This window comes from Herpailurus yagouaroundi, unplaced genomic scaffold (genome assembly GCF_014898765.1).
Source record: "Herpailurus yagouaroundi ecotype Mexico unplaced genomic scaffold, PumYag 162, whole genome shotgun sequence".
Lineage (NCBI taxonomy): Eukaryota > Metazoa > Chordata > Mammalia > Carnivora > Felidae > Herpailurus > Herpailurus yagouaroundi.
In genome coordinates, this window is record NW_024412403.1 from 71,560,393 (window position 1) to 71,580,859 (window position 20,467).

The 20,467-nt window shown below is 41.4% G+C and overlaps 1 protein-coding gene across 6 annotated transcripts in view; it reads right to left on the minus strand.

The window, feature by feature from the left end:
- The window catches only part of ZNF148 (zinc finger protein 148), a 125,920-nt gene extending 106,962 nt beyond the window's left edge, over positions 1-18,958 (minus strand). For 3 of the 6 annotated variants that reach the window (XM_040484784.1, XM_040484782.1, XM_040484779.1), the window contains exon 1: positions 18,775-18,958. The gene's annotated coding sequence lies outside the window, so the exon portion shown is untranslated. Of the gene's footprint in view, positions 1-3,702; positions 3,850-17,888; positions 18,307-18,774 lie in introns of those variants that run through there. The other 3 variants (XM_040484783.1, XM_040484780.1, XM_040484781.1) reach the window with 2 other exon arrangements.
- Between the last annotated feature and the right edge of the window lie 1,509 nt (positions 18,959-20,467).

The following is a 20,467-nucleotide window of genomic DNA, read 5'->3' on the forward strand; positions in this document are numbered from 1 at the left end:
CAGAGCCTGGAGCCTGTTTCCGATTCTGTGTCTCCCTCTCTCTCTGCCCCTCCCCCGTTCATGCTCTGTCTCTCTCTGTCCCAAAAATAAATAAAAACGTTGAAAAAAAAATTAAAAAAAAAAAGAATATGAAAGGGGAGAAATGAGGTAGAAGTATAGATGAAACAAGAATGGCCATTAATTGCTAACTATTGACGCTAGGTCATAGGTATATGGAGGTTCATTGTACAATTCAATTTTTTACCCATTAAAATTTTTCCAAAATAAAAAGTTAATGAAATTATAAGAAGACCATATATCAAAATATTAACAGCAGCTTTTCCAGTTGAGTTTTTTGCTAATATGCACTGTAAATTTCTTCTATAAATTTTTTACTTAAACCATTTAAAGAAATCTTTGCTCATACGATCCTTTGTCTTCATTTGTTTTACTCATTTACAAAAAAGTACACTATCGAAAAAAAATTTTAAGTTTATTTATTTATTTACTTTAGAGAGTGGGGAGAGAGGGGGCAGAGAGAGAGGGAGAGAGAAAGTGAATCCCAGGCAGACTCCCCTGTCAGTGCAGAGCCCCATGCAGGGCTTGAAATCACAAACCATGAGATCATGACCTGAGGGCAGTCAGACACTTAACCGACTGAGCCACCCAGGCACCCCTCTACTGAAAAAAAAAATTTAAACATAAAAAGAACCCCATTGATACTTCTTCCTCTGACAATAATACGCTGCTTAATTTGAAAATACTTCATCTTAGGCGCCTGGGTGAGCTTGTGCCCCGCATTGAGTGAGCCCCACTTCTCTCTCTCTGCGCCCCCACCTCTGTGCCCCTCACTCACTTGTGCCCTCTCTCAAAAAAAATTTTTTTTCATCTAAATACTCAATTTATATTTCACCCAATTACAGTTCACCTGAAAGTTCCAATATCTTTCTCTAAAATTAAACCAAAAGGATCTTGCTAGAATCGATTTACAGCTAGCACAGTAATTCACCATTATGGTGATCTTCACACAATTCTGCAAAACAGATGTCTAAGTTCAAGACACCCACAGATGTCTGAACAGCTCCAATTGGGTTTGCATTTGCAATGTTGCCTAAAGTGTCATAATTAACTTTAAATATGTTTTTGTTTTAAAAGTATATGTGGTCTTTTTCAATTTTTCAAACACTTTTTTAAAAAGCACATGCTGAAAAGTTTACAACCATTACAAACCATGCTGATGAATTCAACAAACACATGTGAATCTGAAAAAGTTATCAATAATTCACTAAATACTGAGATTCTCACAATGCAATTATTTAATTCAATTATTTAAATGTATTTGTATATCAAACAAAAATTATCAATACTGTTTCCCTCAGTAATAATCAAAATTAATTTTAATTAAGTAAATTAAATTATAATAAAAAGAAGAGACCTGAACTCTGTTCTCTGTGAGAACTTGGAAGTCACAATCCCTCGGAAACTCCATTATCTACATACAAAAAGCCTTAATAAACTTGTTAATTTTGCAGCTCTAAAATCACATGTATTGATGACCTAAAGTATACTTCATAACCTTTGACCCATGATCATTCTAATGACAACTCTGGAAAAAGATTCCTAACAATATGGTACAGACATGTTAATTACATTATAAATAACTTTTGTAATATTTAATTTGGGAGAATGTTATTTTCAATATATGAGGTCAAGGGTTCTCAACATCAACACTACTGACATTTTGCACTGGATAATTCTTTGTTGTAGGGCTATCATGTGCACTGTAGGATGTTTAGCATCTACCCACTAGATACCAACAGAATCCCTCAGCATGGCAACCAAAAATGTCTCCAGACATTGCCAAAATCACTTCTGGTGGAGAATTATTGCATTACATTAATAAATGTCCAGGGTTTTTTGGAGACGGGAGGAAGAAAGAATGTTTTTGTGATTTAAAGGCCTAAGACAGGGGCGCCTGGGTGGCGCAGTCGGTTAAGCGTCCGACTTCAGCCAGGTCATGATCTCACGGTCCGGGAGTTCGAGCCCCGCGTCAGGCTCTGGGCTGAATGCTCAGAGCCTGGAGCCTGTTTCCGATTCTGTGTCTCCCTCTCTCTCTGCCCCTCCCCCGTTCATGCTCTGTCTCTCTCTGTCCCAAAAATAAATAAACGTTGAAAAAAAAAAATTTTTTTTAAATTAAAAAAAAGGCCTAAGACAGGTTAGGAATGAACAAAATAAAAAAGTTCAATTGCAACTCATATACTATGAAAAGAAATGGTACTCTTTCAAAAAAAAAAAAAAGGAAAAGAAACAGAAAAGGTACTCTTTTCTGTGAGGCCTACCAAAACACACGTTAATAACCAAATATTGTTATGTATAGCAAATGTAATAATAGTAGTGAGAATAAGAGTATATAAAGCTGAGGAGGAGAAAATCCACAAGTATCCCCATGTGTACCTTTTCAAGTATCTTCAATAATAAGAGCCAAGTTTTTAAGTCAGAGATTAATGAAGTTAACATAATGCCTATTCTCCCCAGCATTTGTGAGAAGGCTAAACATTCTCAAGTTACCTGCTATTCTCTAACCAGGGAGAATATCCGCATGAAAAACACAACTACCCACAGTTAATTACAATAAGCATCGATCTATTTTAATCAAGTGTTAAGTGTGCTACAAATGCCATGAAAAGTAACACTGAAGAATATCCTAAAGTTCCTTATATATTCAAAGAAAGACCAAAGGCATGTGGAGAAACTTCGTTTAAATGTTACAACAGAAAATATAAATGTTCACCCATTCACTTTTTGGCCCTTTAAAACTCACTACAAAATCAACTCAGCCATATTTTCCACCAAACAGAAAAATACCCAGTTTCCTTAGTCTATTCTTGGATAGGTCACCAGACTGGGAATAAGAGACCCAGAGTCTATTCCCAGTTGCAAAACAGACTGGTAATCTCAAGCAAATTATTCACTCAGGTTAAGGTTCTACGTCCGTATCATGCTGACAATACTGAAAATCTGCCCAGAAACAAGCACCGTGAAACCCAGGACTTCCTCCTGCACCCAAAGGACAACTGCAAACGTATTTTTAGATATATTAAATCTAAAAATCTGAATAGGATTTTATTTATAGCAACATTTAACATAGTTGAAATTTCAAAAGTGTGTGGTGCCTTTACCATTGCCCCCTATAAAAATAAGAAATGCTCTTTTTTTCGGATCACACCATGCCCAATTTTGCAAAACTCTACGAACTACACGATCATAATTATGTAAAACAAAACAAAAAGCTGTTTTTAATTCAAGCTCTTGGGAAGGGCTTTAACTTTTCCATTTCCTAACTTTATCTAGCTTTTAGTCTTGTACGCAGAGTTCTTCCCTGGCACTGTAAAAAGTGCTTCACAAAGTCTGGAGAGCAAAAGTTTACCCCATAGCCTCATTACGGAGAGGCCTTAGCACGGTTCTTACCACTAAACATGCAACCAATATACGTATCCCGGCGTACATTTCTGTTCTTGATATCGAGTAAAAAACTATTCGTCTAACAGACCAAATTACCCATCTGACCTTACGGCACACCGTAAGACGGTGAACACAACCCAGTCCAACAGAAAATTTGAAAAAAGCAGGAGAGAAACGGGGGGGGGGGGGGGCCCTGTCAATTAGCATTCGGCGGTCCCCGCTGACAGGCAGACACTTGTTGGCCGCCAAGAAGCCACTCACAAAGTTCGCCATCTCGCTGCACCCCGACCCGGAAGACGGGCGTCTCGGAGGCCCCGCCGCCCGCCGAGGCACCCCGGCAGGCAAAGCCCCGGCTTCTCGGCGCTCCTCCGCCGCCTCCCTGCACACGGGCGCACTCACGCACGCGCGCGCACACTCACACGTACACACACAACAAAAGGAAGCCTTGCGAGCCGCGTGCGGAGGTCCGCTTGGGGCGCTCCAGAAAGCTCCTCCTCCCGGCCCCCACCGCACAGCCCGCGCGGCCTGCTCACTTACTGAAGCGCCCTGGGAGAGGCCCAGTTGTGCGGAGCGCCGCGCCGGCGGCCCTCCCGGCTGTGCTCTGCCGTGGCGGCTCTTGGGCCCAGCACGGGCGCAGCCCCTCGCCTCCGCTGCGTCCGCCCCCCGGCCGAGCGCAGACAAAACCCCGCCAGTGCGGAGGTCGGATCCGGGCCCGGGTTCCCGACTGCCCCGGCTTCTCAAGAAAGGTAACTCTTCCGCCTAACTGTCCCCACCCCTACAGACCGAGGGACGTTTAAGCCCCCTACGTTACCGAACCACTATTCAAAAGCAGTATCCAACAAAGCACTCCTCACGATGAGAAATCTTTCAGTAACCTCTTCCTTAACCCCTCCACGTACTCTGTTTCTCCACAGCTTTACTCGAGGCAGTTGTCCCTTGCCTTCCTGTTTTTAACCTAAGAGCTGTATTCCCCTCAAAAAATCACCTCCCCTAAACCATCTCTCCAATTTTACTCTTGAATTTTACTTTTCTAATATCAAGCTTCCTCATAAATTACATCTCCCACTTACCTATTCAAAACCTCTCCACAGCTAACTTACAATTTTGATCAGCTCCCACCAAATCAACTCACCTAACTTTCTCAAAACTGCATTTTGTGTTCCCTCATTTCCTCCAAACACTCTCCAACTTAACACACAAATTTGCCCCAAATTGCCCTCAAATTTTGTGAACCTATTCCAGAATGGCCACCACAGTCACTAAAAAATTCATTTCCCAAGCACACTCCCAATAATTTGACAATGATCTTTCCAAATATTCTCTACTGATTCACTGGAATCACCCATAACTCAAGACTACCATGCCCATTTCCCTAAAGACTCTAATTATAGAGCCTATTCAAATTAACACAGTATGTGTCATTAAATGTGTACATGTTGGGGCGCCTGGGTGGCGCAGTCGGTTAAGCCTCCGACTTCAGCCAGGTCACGATCTCGCGGTCCGGGAGTTCGAGCCCCGCGTCAGGCTCTGGGCTGATGGCTCAGAGCCTGGAGCCTGTTTCCGATTCTGTGTCTCCCTCTCTCTCTGCCCCTCCCCCGTTCGTGCTCTGTCTCTCTCTGTCCCAAAAATAAATAAACGTTGGAAAAAAAAAAAATGTGTACATGTTGACAAACACACATATATGGGACCCTGCAAAACATCAAGTATGTATTTCATTCTAGCCATTATAAAAGGGCTTTTCTCAAATTTACAAGGAAAACTCCTTAAGCCAACCAAGATTTTCAGGTATCCAACCCCTATCTTGTGAAGTCACTTATCTGTTAAATTAATATAATTACCATTAAACATTCTCTGTTTCCACTACAATAATGCCCAACACCTTCCTTAAGATGTCCACCATCAGTCAGTCTAACCCACACCACCCACTTGCCAAGGCCTAGCTATGTCTGAGGTATGTCCTGGAAACAACTCTAGACCAAATCAGGCAGCTTACAGCAGAAAAGTGAGATGGGCAAAATGACCTCCCTGAACCCTGTTAGGCCTTTTCAAAGCTCTGGGTCTCCACAGGTCCTTCATTATTAAGTTTGGTGACTGACTAAATGTAGAAGGGAGGTGGGAAACGTAATGAATGACCTGGGGCTGCATTCTGGAAGTAATCCTGAAGCAAAGCTGCACCTGGGTCAAACACCAATAATACCTATTTTATGTCTTGTCATATTCTTCTCACTGCCACTAAATATGCTCTCTCTGAAACATGGAGTAACATCCAAAACCCTGCTCTAAACAGGGAAGATCAGAAAGTATTCTTTGTTCAGAGGATGACTATGTGAATCAATCATGTAAGGAATGTAATGCAAATACAAAGGGTCTGAAGGATACCAGCACTGGACTGGTAATAGTTTAAAATATCAGCTTCCGCGACCACAGCAAGGCACTGAGAGAGAATCTCAAAAACCACAGTCAGGTAAGCACCTGAGAGTCAAGCCTTTGATAATACAAAGGAAAAATTGACAGACAACAAAGACTGACAAAAATGAATACAACTGCAGAACTGAACAAGCAAAAGTTTGAGAGCAAAGCCAAAGCATTAGAGGCCTGGTCTAGGTCTTAAGTATCACCAATGGAAGATGATGAAGGTTTCAAGCACTGAGATTAAAAAAAAAAAGAAAAAAAAAATCAAAAGGGGAACCTGGTGGTTCATTCAGTTAAGCATCCAACTCCTGATTTCTCAGCTCAGGTCATGATTTGTGGGACTGAACCCTGTGTCGGGCTCTGCTCGGACAGCCCGAAGCCTGCTTGGGATTCTCTCTCTCTTTCCCTCTCTATGCCCCCCACCTGTTGGCACACTCACTCTCTCAAAAATAAATAAATAAATCTTAAAATAAATCATAAATAAATAAATAAGTAGTAATGTTAAACTATATTTTGGTTTTGGAGTTGGCAATATAGCTCCTTTAGACATGTTCAATAAATGACAACTACAAACAAGACAGTGTATTTAGAACTATATTTCTGGGGCTCATCTCTATATAGATTATTTTCTCATCTATATAGAAAACAAAGCAGCCACCCTAAGAACAATAAGAAATTTGGAGATAAAAGTCACTATAGACAAAACAACAACAGCAACAACAACAACAACAACAACAACAACAACACTACAGAGGCCATTTTAGACGGCTTAGGATGTCTCCTTCCTAATATCCACCCATTCTTTCTACTTTTTACCTGAACCTATCTATACAAATTATCACCACACAGTTTCTGCAAACAAAGACTGATATGGTTTTGAAGAACTCAAGTAGAGTTCAAAAGATCTCAATACCTCTATTATTATGCTATTTTTTAAAATACTTACGCATATGCACTATTATCTTTATAAGATCATGGGTGGCAAGGACTGTCCTTATATGCACAAAGAAAGAACAGGCTCCTGGCATTATTTCCTAGATAGCGTTATGTTTTCCCCCTATTTTCTCTGCTGCAACAGACTTACTCTCCTTTTCATCTTATTCAGATTCAGGCCAAGCCCAATCTCCTCATTCATTTCTGTTCTACCCATTTACTAGCTTCTATCAGTTTATCCATGTTCTACTGTCAACAAACTACCCTGTGTCTTTTGCCTTTCATATTAGTATACCTCCACCTTACCTTTTTTTCCCTTGCACATGAATGGCTACGATTTTGCAAGTATAATTTATTTCTAAAGAAATTTAAAGAACTGGTGAATGTAACAAATCTACTATTTATCTCCATCCCCACACCACAAGTCAGATATTATCATCTCTTGCCTGGATTGTTGTGACCACCCCTGCATCTTATCTCAAGCTTGGCTTTTTCTGAACAACCTGCTTCTCTCCTGACTTAACTATCCACTCTTCTACTTCAGCTTGCTAAAAGACCAACTGCTTCTTGCTCCCAAGGGCCACTCCTATCACTAAAATATCTCTTTGCAGTTTACACTACTTACTTAAACCATTCCACTTGCAACATCTACCAAGCTCCGGAATACACTCCCATCTTCCTTCCCCAAAGACCAATTCTACTTTGTCCCACATTCAGCAATTATTCTCAGTAACTTCAATGATGCTGAAGTACTTTCTACACCCTGACCTTCCTCAACTCCTAAAACCTTCAGCTGCACTTCAGCCACTCACACATATATAATGAAAATAGGTCAGCAACTGGAAGTGCTGTACCACAAGGATTGTAACTTCAGAGACCTCCTTTTTTTTTTTTTTAAACCACGACTTTATTTTATACTTCTACACCTGCTCTTTACGTCCCTTTGGCTTCACTTGTCTCCCCACACAATTGAAATCTGTCCATCAGCCATTTAATACTGCCCTCTCTAGAACATCATGACCTTCTATTATATTCACCATGCACCTCCCTAATGACAGACAATCTTCACCATCTGTTTTCTTCACACCCACACACTGGGTGTTAAATACCACCAGAAAGCTATGAAATCTTCCACAACTGATTTATTCTAAATACAACTCTCTATGTCATTGACTAATTCCAAGTCATTTTCATATTTAAGTCTATAATCCCATCAAATACTCAATAACTTCCATAAAATTCCCTCAAATCACACCTTCTCCACCTGTAATGAAATCCTCTTTACAGCTTCTAAAATGCTGTATCTTCATCCATCTGCTACTTCTTGCCTCCAGTTTTGGAAAAAGAGCTGTTCCTCCTTCTTAAAATAAACTTCTTAATACAATTCCTACATTCAATGTTTCCATATTCTCCCAACCTACTCAGTCCTTTACCCTCATGCACTCTGGTCTCTGAACTGCTCTCCTGAAGACCAAAATAAAAACAACTCCATGTACCAAATCATATGACCCACCACCCAAGTCCTTATCCTCTCTTTGGCAATGACACTTGAACTACCTCCTCTGGGTTATGTCACTGTACTGCAGGATTCTACTGTGGTCTCTCCAGTTGCTGCTTCTATCTCCAATGACCACTGGTCCTCTTCTCAGCCCAAATAGTGGGTATTTTCTCCAGTTCTATCCTGGAGCTTTCTACCATTCTCTCTCCACTCCCTTCAGGATCTCATCCCTTAATACTGCTTCTACATTTTCATTCCTCATATGGATATCTTCCCCCAGTTCCCAAAAATAATCTTTAAACCATCACCCTCTGCTACAATCTAATTTATTCCTTAGGAACTGGAATATATAATGATTTTTTTTAACTAGATTCTTCAATTACTGCTTCAATTAACACCTCAATTATCAGTACAAAAATTTCATGCCATTAGCACCCTACCAAATCCAGAATTAGCAGCTTCAATTATCAACTCTAGGTACATATTCCCAAATCTCTATTGGACCTCCTTCCTCAGCTGAATCCAGTATTTCTAACTCTAGCTAAATAATTCCCCTTGCATAATTCCATTTGGTGCTTCACACACTGGCCATGTATCTTAAAATGAAAGTAATTATTCTTCCCCACCAAAACAGTTCTGTTCACTGATCCAATAATTTTTGTTAATGGCACTACCATTCTCAGTTACCCAAGAAAAGCCCCAAGGTTTCCCTTTTCTTTTTCTTTTCCTCCAGTTTCCCAAAAGCCCATTTGCCGTCAAACCCTTCAATTCTTTCTTTAAAGTATTTCTTCTGTATATCTCTTTTCTTTGATTACCACTAACACCATCACAACTTAGACTCTCAACACTTCACACTTTTGTCAGAGCCTTCTGACTTTGTCTCCTAATCACTAGGTTCTCTCTTCATTGCAAAAACAAAACAAAAACAGGTCACCACATTTTTATTCTTAAATCACCTCATTTCCCCAGTCAAAAATCATCAATGGCTCCCCCACTGCATACTGAGTCAAATTAAAAGTCCTTAGACTTCCAGGGGTGACTGGGTGGCTCAGTCAGTTGGGCATCCAGCTCTTGATTTCGGCTCAGGTCATGATCCCAGGGTCGTGGGATCAAGCCCTGTGTAGGACTTTGCGCTGACAGTGTGGAGCCTGATTGGAATTCTCTCTCCCTCTCTCTGCCCCTCCCCTGCTTGTGCTCACTCTTGTCAAAATATATAAACTTTAAAAAAAAAAAAGTCCTTAGATTTCCAAAAAATAGAAACTAGCCAACAGTCCAACAATCATGAAATGAATAAATACACTGTGATATGTTCATAATGGAATCCCACAGAGCAATGATGCTATACGCATCATGGATGAATCTCACAAACATATGTTAAGCATGAGAAACCAGACACGGATGTATGATTCCACTAATAAGAAATTCCAAAACATAAAACTACTCTGTTACAGTAAAGATCAGAATAGTACAGCTGACCCCTGAACAACACAGAGGCTGGGGAATCCAACCTCCCTCTCACCCCATGGTCGAAAATCTGGGTATAACTTTTGACTCCCAAAAACTTAACTACCAGTAGCCTACTGTTGACCAGAAGCCTTACTAATAGCACACTGTAGATTAACACATATTTTGTAGATTATATGTAATATATACTGCATTCTTATAACAAAGTAAGCTAAAGAAAAGGTTATTAAGAACATCATAAAAACAGTACTGTACCATAATTATCAAAAAAAATTCCACTTATAAGTGGATCTGCACAGTTCAAACCCATGTTGTTCAAGGGTCACTGTAGTTACTTTTGGTTGAAGGAGACATCAACTTGGAGTGACAGATGAAGGAGTCTTCTGGAGTGTTGGAAATGTCTACCTACAAAAATTCATTGACCTGTAACCTTAAGATTTGAGCACTTTATCTTTTTAAAAAACCTGTTTAGTCTAGATTTTTAGATGTTTCTTCTACTTTACAGCCTTATTTCCCTCCATTCATAAGATGAACCCTAGCTAATCTAGACCATGAACCCCTAAACACATCCAGAACTTTTCTGTTACTTGTATCACACTCTCTCTTCTTGGAATACCAATCCTCACCATCTTGCCTACTATAACCATATTTATATATGGTTCAAGGCCTAATTTGCACACCAACTCCTCCACAAAGTCAAATCAGCCACAGTACTTCTGTCATAGACAGTCATAGACAGACAGGGACATTTCTGTCCCTGGTCAAACTCCTGAAGAAAATGAACTATCATATATAAACATGGGTCCTTCACATTGCCTACCACGGAATCTTGAACACAGTAAGTATACAAAAATATTCCCTGAAGAAATTCTGGCAGTCCTTCAAAAGCACCCTTCAATCTCACCCCTCTTTCTCAAACCTATCCACCATGACTGTCTCTACTTGGAATTCAAATTCCCCAATTTACATATTTAATCATTAAACAAATAATTGAGGACCCACTATATGCAAGAAACTGTAACTACCTATTCTAATGTACCCCCACTGAACTACCCCAACATGTATTCGTTTCAGCTGTTGCCTTTTGAATCTTACCACAGCTCTAAATTCCCAGTCATCCTCCCCTCCTCTCACCATCCAATCACATCCTACCCCCTCATTTCTAATCCTGCTATCAAACTAATTCAAGCCCTTCTTAAGTTTCTCCAGTAGCCTCATAACTGAGTTTCTCTCCCCCATCTTACTCTACCATCACATTGCCACCAATCTATCCTGCCAAGTATAGCTATCAGCAGGTTAAGGTATTTAATAAGTCTTGGCTTCCATTCTCTACTCAGAAAAGTTCAGAAGCTATACATTAATGATACATTAACATACTTTAATCCTATGCTAATATATCTTCATCCTCAAATCTTCACCACAACCCTTGCCAAAAGGTGTAAGAATTAAAAATTTCTTGATACGGGGCGCCTGGGTGGCGCAGTCGGTTAAGCGTCCGACTTCAGCCAGGTCACGATCTCGCAGTCCGTGAGTTCGAGCCCCGCGTCGGGCTCTGGGCTGATGGCTCAGAGCCTGGAGCCTGTTTCCGATTCTGTGTCTCCCTCTCTCTCTGCCCCTCCCCCGTTCATGCTCTGTCTCTCTCTGTCCCAAAAATAAATAAACGTTGAAAAAAAAAAATTAAAAAAAAAAAAAATTTCTTGATGGGAAAACGGAGTCTCAGAAAGGAAGTAATTCTCTCCATAATCATAGCACAGGTAAACAGAAGGGCCAAGACTAAAACCTAGCTTCTGTTTTGCTTCCTCAGCACAACACTACATCATGTCAAATACAAACTATTTAGCTTGGCTTTCAAGGCCATTCATTTTCTACTCAACCCCACTGACTCTTCCTACCTTTTATCATATTATGCCCCATTCATGAACTCCGTGTTCCAAACTAGAAGCTGTGATCAACTATTTAGTCACAAAATTAGTTTATGAGTGACAGACATCTTTTTTTCTTAGCCAAACAGAATAGAATGGAAAACACACGAGTGCATCCAACATGTAAAGGTTATGGTTACTGAAGCTTTTTGTTTTTTACATACACACAAACATTCACACATGCATATATCAGGTGAGGATGTGACATGTATTTCTTTTTTTTTTTTTAATTTTTTTTTTCCAACGTTTATTTATTTTTGGGACAGAGAGAGACAGAGCATGAACGGGCGAAGGGCAGAGACAGAGGGAGACACAGAATCGGAAACAGGCTCCAGGCTCTGAGCCATCAGCCCAGAGCCCGATGCAGGGCTCGAACTCACGGACCGCGAGATCGTGACCTGGCTGAAGTCGGACGCTTAACCAACTGCGCCACCCAGGCGCCCCGTGACATGTATTTCTTACTGTGGATCAGTTAAAAAAAAAAATTAAAAACTCACTATTTCCCACATATCCATGGCTTCTCAACTCCGAGTCTTTGCTTTTGCTAATACCTCAGATTGGAATGCTCTCTTTCCATTCATTTCTATCAGCCAGAATCCTATCCATCCCTTCAAAAACTAACTAAAATGCCACTTGCATGCCATTAAGGGTAGTCCCAGATTTTCCCCCAAATATTTTTTCCTACCTTTTAACTTCAGTAACATTTGGTTTTTCTTATGATACATTGGTCATGATGTAGTTATTTGTGCACAAGTTCAGCTCCACTACTAGAATATAAATCCCAAAGGATTTATTCCTGACTCCTCTAACAATGCTTTTGCATGTAACAAATGTTCATTATCTGTTGACTAAAGAGAATGCACCCCACCACTTTCTGAAACCTCAGTTATAAATCCACATCATACTTTCTGCTACATTCTAAACTTGTTTACTCTTATCCTTCAAATTGTCTTACAATCTTCCTCCCCAAAATAACCATTTCGAGTAATCCTCTACACCTTCAATCTTCTCTTGCTGTCCTCTAAACACAACCTTATCATATATCAATTATGTTTTCCTTCTTTCAGAATCATACTTTCTGTAGGATAACCTTTCCTTCTCCATCTGGTTGTCTTCCACTCTATTCCTAGTTCTCTAGCATTCATAATAATAGACCTTATGATCTTTAAACAGATTCTTTCATTTTCTCTTCAACTAGACCTCCTCAATTATTTCAATTCATTTACAGTGTACATATTTCTGTCAGCCCCCATAAAATCCTTTGTAGAAAAAGGGCAGGTAGGGGTGCCTGGGTGGCTCAGTCTGTTAAGCGTGCAGCTTCAGCACAGGTCATTTTATGGTTCATGAGTTTGAACCCTGCATTGGGCTCACTGCCATCAGCAGAAAGACCACTTTGGATCCTCTGTCCCCAACTCTCTCTCAAAAATAAGTAAACATAAAAAAAAAAAAGAGAGAGTGAGAGAGAAATAAAGAAAGAAAAAGAAAAAAGGCACGTAATGAATTGAAACAAACAGAAATAGATCATTTAGATCTTCTAAATTATCTGATACTTACTTTCTCATTCATTTATTCAACAAGCATGTGTCTACTAGACATATGCCCTCAATTCTGTCTATTCTATTCTGTAATTCAGAAAGCAGCTTTGAGAAAAGCATGCAGGAAAATGCCAGGATAGCAGAGCCAAGTTGACTCATGCTCTTCACTCACAGAGACCAAGTAATTTGTGGGGTACAGGCTCATAAAAGGAAAAACTAAAAGTTACACTAGACATAGATGGAAACAGATTTCCCCCCTCCCCGTTGTTCCAGGGAGCTCAAAATCTACCCAGCAAAGAATTTGAAAAGGAACAAACCAGTAGGAGTAGCTAAAATGAAATAGGCAGAAAGCATTAAGACAAAAATAGATCCAGACTCTAGGTTCATTCTAGGGCTGCAAGAGAAATTTGGAGCAATTTAGTTCCTCTCCTGAGATCCCTAAGGAATCCTTTCAAATATCTAGCTAAAGTACGGTACACTTAAATCCTTTCCCCAAACCTTAGCCAATATTCATTTCTCCATTCCCTGAACTCCTACAGCATTCACTATCCATAAAACTCATTTGGGAGCTTAATCATAAACCATCTTGTTCCCAGTAATGAAAATGTTTATTAACAAATTTAGCCAGAATTTATTTACATATTAAAATCAATGAGGTCCTCTTTAAAGTAGTTACCTTGGGAGGCTACCACTTACTCATTTATTCACTCCATCCATCCAACCAGTTCATGCACTTAGCTAACATCTAGTGTTCACCTACCTCCAAGTGAAGTTATCACCACTCTTCAAAGTATTTCTGACTTCCTCACTGGTAGTGTTTTCCAAAGTAACTCAGTTAATAAGTCAACCACAAAAATCATTCCTATATCTGTGACTAACTGAATTTAAACCAAAACTATTCTTTATTCACTCTCTTTGCTATCAACATATCTTCAGCATTTCTAAAAATCAAATCTTTCAAACTAAAAAGATTTGTCACCAATAAGGCTATTCAGAATAACATTATGCCTCATATTGTTTGTAACTGTGCCCTTCTAAAGGGATTATGAACTCTGAGGATAGGGACCATGTTTAACCCACCTTTAAAAGCTCATCCCCCCAGAGCACACAATAGGTACTTAATAATTAGATAAATTGTATAGAATGTGCTAGAGGCTCAGAAGGGAATTCAGAAAAGGTGATCCAAAAAAGTTCTTGAACTCTACTACTGAAAACGACTACCAAAATACAAAAATTCTCACCTGGAGGTATACTTTTTTTTTTTTTTTTTTTTTTTAAGAGAGAGAATCTTAAGTAGGCTCCACGCTCAGGGCTCAATCCCATGACCCTGGGATCATGACCTAAACCGAAAATCAAGAGTTGGATGCTCAAACGACTGAGCCACCCAGGCGCCCCTGGAGGTATACTGCTGATACTTGTTTTAAAAAATCAACTTTCTGAAATCTTACACTATTACTAAATTACTTCACAACTGTCCTTCTCCCCCTAAATGAATATAAATACTATAAATTCCTTGAGGCAAGAAATTGCACCTAACACTTTTTTATTACCATACCAAAATTAATTAAATCAGATTCTTTTTTTTTTTTTTTTTAACATTTATTTATTTTTTGGGACAGAGAGAGACAGAGCATGAACGGGGGAGGGGCAGAGAGAGAGGGAGACACAGAATCAGAAACAGGCTCCAGGCTCTGAGCCATCAGCCCAGAGCCCGACGCGGGGCTCGAACTCACGGACCGCGAGATCGTGACCTGGCTGAAGTCGGACGCTTAACCGACTGCGCCACCCAGGCGCCCCTTAAATCAGATTCTTAAAACAGCTAAAAAATCTCTAGTCATTTAGATCTGAAGTAAGAAAACAGAAATTAAATCAGCCACCAACTCCAGATTTAAAATTTATTCAGATTAAACTAGCCTCAGATTAGAAGAGAAACTTTGGTCCACCCCTTCAATGTTTTTGCAGGATTGTTCTAGTCACATTCTAATCCATTCTGTCTTCTTCCCTTAAATCTAAAGGCTTCACCAATCAGATATCCGTTTTATCCCTCACTCTCTAAACACACAATTTAGTCTACAATACTCCCATGGTGTTCAGCAATTTCACACAGTCCCACTATTATCACGACAGTGAAAACTACTTTCTATCAGTCATTCAAGAGGTTATTTACTAAGCACTTAAACTGTTCTGAGTTTCCCCAAAGGTTAAGAAAGTCTCAGCTCCAGAGTAGGGTACAGTCTAGCCACCCTCTGCAAAACAAAGAGAGAATAATTCCCATAAGCAAACACAAGATTTAGCAGTATATAATCTACATGTGAATGCTTCTTACTCAAAGAAGATTCTCAAGAGGTAAGGTTAAACAAGACTTCCGAAAAGGGGAGCAAGTTCTTTCTATTCTTTCCATATCCATCATACTAACTTGGTGATGTTAAGCCCCATATACAAATTTCAAAAACCCAATATTTTATTAATCTATCCTAATATATAAGCAGCATACTTTTTCCCACCATATTTCCACCATATTAGTGACTTAAATATGCATATCTCCTTGTAACTGCCACAAATCTATCTCACCACTGTAATTTTAAATCCCCTTCACATCCACTATATCCAAATGTCCTCAGAATTCTTTACCCTTTCTTCAGCCTCCCACAAAATTACCACCACCTCCATCATACCCTGACCTTCATCCTCTTCCCCCTGCGATCACACTTCCCCATCCCTCCCTCCCTCCACAAAAAAAGAAACACATTATCCACACCGATTCACTCCTTCCTAAAAACTCTTATAAGAATTGCCATAGAAGCCTGGAAAGAATAAGGAGTCATTTAATCCATTCCCAGAGTCCTCACTCTAAACTCTCCAGAAGACTGTCAAAGAACATTGCACAGTTGACCTGATAACTAATTCCAAGATGAATAACTATCATTGCCAAGCAACTCTTCCTCATCACTAACCAGCAACCCTTTTGCTGCAAAGATGTCTCCTACAACCTAGTTTTTCTTACATATCCATCCATCAAACTTCCCTTTACCTTCTCACCCAGTCTATTTCCAGTATAATTTTAAATGCTTTCTATTTAAGCATATTATTTAAAGACATACAGTTAATAAAAAAGCTAAAATAATAACTATCAAAGGTTTGAGAGGAGGAGAAAGGGGATAATATCATCGACACGAATCCTTTTCATTAACAGAGGTCTTTCAACTCCTTCATAATGTCATTTTAATCAATCAAGAAATTACAGTACATGTATATTACTTGGAAACCTGAAGAAAAGCATGATACGAACTACAAAAATTAATGCTTACAAGTAGTAGCCTCTGGAAAGTGGGATTGTGATGGACAGGTGAGACAAGGGCTCACCCTTGTGAGCTTTTCATTATAAGCTCTCTCAGGACAATTTTACTTTTTAATTATGTACATGTATAATTCCATACAATTTAAAAGGGGGAAAAATAATGATGACATACTATATTTAAGTCCATTAAAGTTACAAAAATTAAAAGAAATGATAATATACAGTGCAGGTGAGGGGAAAGAAAACAGACCCTCTCATTCTGTGATGACAATAAAAATGGGTACATCCTACAATGTAATATACTGAAGCCCTTGAAAAAAGTAAATTTAAATATACTGACATAAAAAGTTTTCCAAATTTAAAAAAGTAATCCTGGCTTATTTCCATTAAAAAAATTTTTTTAATAAAAGCCCCTCTCATCTCTAATGCTAAATTCTCATCCTCCTTAGATATATTTGCTAAACGAATAAAAGACTGAATTTTCCCGTCCCTCTCCCAAACTTCTTCCCCATCAATCCCTCCACCCTCTACTTCCATAAAAAGATATTTCATACTACCCTTTCTTCAGCTGAATTAATATTACAATGTTATGTGTACAGTCTTTCTTAACAATAAAAAGTGAATAATTTTCAGGCAAATCTTAAAAGTATGGTTCTAGCCTAGATTTCCCTCTTGGAAATCCAGTCTGGTGGGAGCTAGAGAAATCCAATAGGCCTTGGTTCATTTCCTGATATGAAAATGCTAATATTCCCTCTAATTTGGCTCTAGAATCATCTAGTCTCTTCAGGTTCCCCTAAACCTCAACCCAACCAGTCCTGACCTCCTTGCAACCTACGACCAAAACAGACATTCTAGATCCTCCATTCTGCAGGCCCATACTTTGCAGACTGATGCATTTTCTTCAATACCACAATGCCTCCGTGAGAGTATACATTCAGGAACCATGAATAGCAAAAAGTCTCCCACCAGCTCCAGAGTTATGGAACCAATCCAGTCAGACTAATTTGAGCTCCAAATGGAATCTCCAAAGAAAGGCCACTGTGCATGGACTCCCCCCACCCACCATTAATTATAACCCTGGGGTGAATAATATGGCATCAGTTCTCCTGGACCAGATAAGCTGGGCAGTGAAGAAGAAAACCGCCAAGTCCAGTAATTTCCATTCCGGCATTAGTGTTCACCCTGACTCTAATAAATGACAGTACTTTAAATTTGCTAAAATCTAAACTCACGGCCTAGGGAATCCCTGGAGGCCAGGCGTTTTTTTTACCGTCTGTTTCAGAGATTCTAATATTCACTGGTGCAGGTTTAAAAGGTCTCAGATCAAACTACAGACTAAGGTCTAATTCTCAGTGACCCCCAACCACTGCGGGACCCACACTTACCAGATGTCATCTACAGAAGAGCCCAAACAGGTTCAGAACTAGGCCATCCCGGCCCATCTGGAATAACTCTTTAGTCCTTGGGCCAACATTTATTAATTCTACTACATCTGTCTATTCTATCATGCATTCTCTTCATAGTCTCTAGTATTTAGCACTTCCTCTGGCTTCGAACGCTATCCTTTCTATTCGCGGAAACTCCTTGTATCCGTTCTTTCCTTTCCTTAGAAACGCTTCAGTTCTTTCCATAACGAAATACCTAATGTATCTGCACAATGAACACCCTCCGGACTCCTGGATACTCCTCCACGGGCACCCTCTGCATTCCTCCACCTATCCGGCATCTTTCCCTCTGGCCGCTCTCCCTGAACACACTCCCACTATGTTTCCCGCAAGGATTCCCTTTTCTCCAACCCCTGCCCTTCCCTTCCCTTCTCCCAAAGAACACTCCGGCAGCAACAGTGACTGAGGCCTGCGGTGCATAAAGCACTGCACCAGGCACGACGGACAGAGACCTGGTGTTTCTCTAGCCTTTTCACACCCACACCCAGCACCCTCCGGCCTCCCCCTGCAAACCTCCCACCTCCTTCCCTACCTCTGACACCCGCCTCAGGCCTCGGAGGCCGCCTTCTCGCCTCCGCCACCCCCGTCATTATCCTTTCTCAACCCCCCAACCCACCATCCGCGCCCTGCTTCCTCCCGTCCCCCAGCCAGCTCCTGCGCTTCGCTCGGCCTCGGCCGCTCCCCAGGCCACCCCCAGCCTCGCCACGGCTCGCTCCCCCCCCCTCCGGGGTCAGGCCGTTACCGCCGCGCGCTACCCCCGCGCGCCGTCGCTTCCCCCTCCCCCACCCTCCCCAAGGGCCCGGGCCTGCCAGGCCCAGCGCTTTACCGCGGGCGGGCGCCGAGTCGCGCGGTCACCGACTGCAGGCGGCGGCAGCTCCAACCCTCCTAGAGGCCTTGAGAGAAGGGGAAGGGGGGAGGGGAGAGAACTTTTGCTGTGGCAGCTTCAGCAACAGCTCCCACCCCTGCGCCTTTCTCCTCTTCCTCCCCCTCCTCCTCCTCCTCTTCCTCCTTCTCTTCCTCCTCCCAGAGCAGTCGAGACGCAGACATGCCGCGGCTAGAGCGCCGCCGCGGTCGCCGCCACTGCCGGCGCGGTGGATTGTGGGAAGCCCCGCACACGGGAAGCGCTCCGCGGCGCCCTCCCTTCCTGGCCTGGGGACCAGGTTGGGACGACCCAGCGTGGCTCCGATTCCGGCGCCTGCGTGTCACTGGCCCAGCGTGGCCGGGGAAGCTGGCCCCAATCCTCAGGTTTCCCGAGCTGGGCCCGGATGAAAGCAATTGGAGAAATGTCGGCACTGAGGAAATCTCTTTGATAGGGAGTCAGCCTTCATCCATAATCCGTGCCTAGCGCCCTGAGAGGGCTCGGGGGTCGGGTGCGTTTCAGGCCCTAGGAAAAGGAAGGGGCGGGACCTAGGTGAAGGACCTACTGACCAAAATGCCTTGGTTTTTTTCATTTCTCCTCTCTTACCTGCCCTCTCCCCCGCTGCCTCCAGTCGTTGGCCTTCACCACCCCAAATGCCACCGTTTCCGGAAACGGCGCTCCAGAGCCCTTGAAACCAGCAAACCCTGTTAGCGTCTGCAAACTGAGAAGCAGAGTGCGAGTCTAAAGAAAGATCAGGAGATCCTGGACCCTGTTGCGCAAGGTCTTACAGGTTTTCCCCTGTCACATCACCTGGGGCCCAAACCTCACTCTTTCTGGCAAAGATTTGGTAATGATCTATATAGAGCTAGAATTACAGTTGTGTCATCCGTTGGAGGCCCTTTAAGTGACCTTAGCCAAATTGTGACCTCCTTAAACATGCTTTTATTCAACTAACATTTTTTAAGCACCGTGAGGTGCTTGTGCATACTGCAGTGGTTTACAATTACTCATCTTTGTGTCCCCACCCTAGCACAAGGTCAGCCGTGTAACGTAAAAGATGCTCAGTGAATGTTGAGTGATTATGAACAAGGGATGAAGCACCTTAATCACGATTTCTTCAGAACAGTCTGAAGATTTATTTAGCATCTCTCTGCAGTAAACATAACCTCTGAGGAGAGAGGGAAATGAAAGGCTTTACAATATCTATATAACCATTTCTGGTGTTCTCCTTCCCTTGTCCACGCCCACCTTCCCACCCCTTGCCAACTGAATGTTCATTTGAATACTGCTTTTTGGCAAAGCTCCAAACTCCCGCATTATGCACTTGTGATGGCACTGAGTTAGATTAGTGTCTGCAAGGTTAATGTTCCCCCAGGCATTAACGTGATGCCTGTTTAGAAATAGCTAAGGCCCAGAGGGTCAGCTTAATTTAGACACAGGTAACTAAGAAGAGCACGGATAAACCACAGCTCCACAATCAACTCTCCATGTGCTTTCTCCATTAGAAAATATAAATTTTAATAAGATGACAATGCATATTCTGCATGCTAATTGCAATAAAACAGTAATACAAGTTAGAGCATAAGACAGTTACCTGGAGGACAGCCTTCTGGCAACTTCTAGCATCTGCAATGGCATCGAATTCAGGTGTTAAAATAAA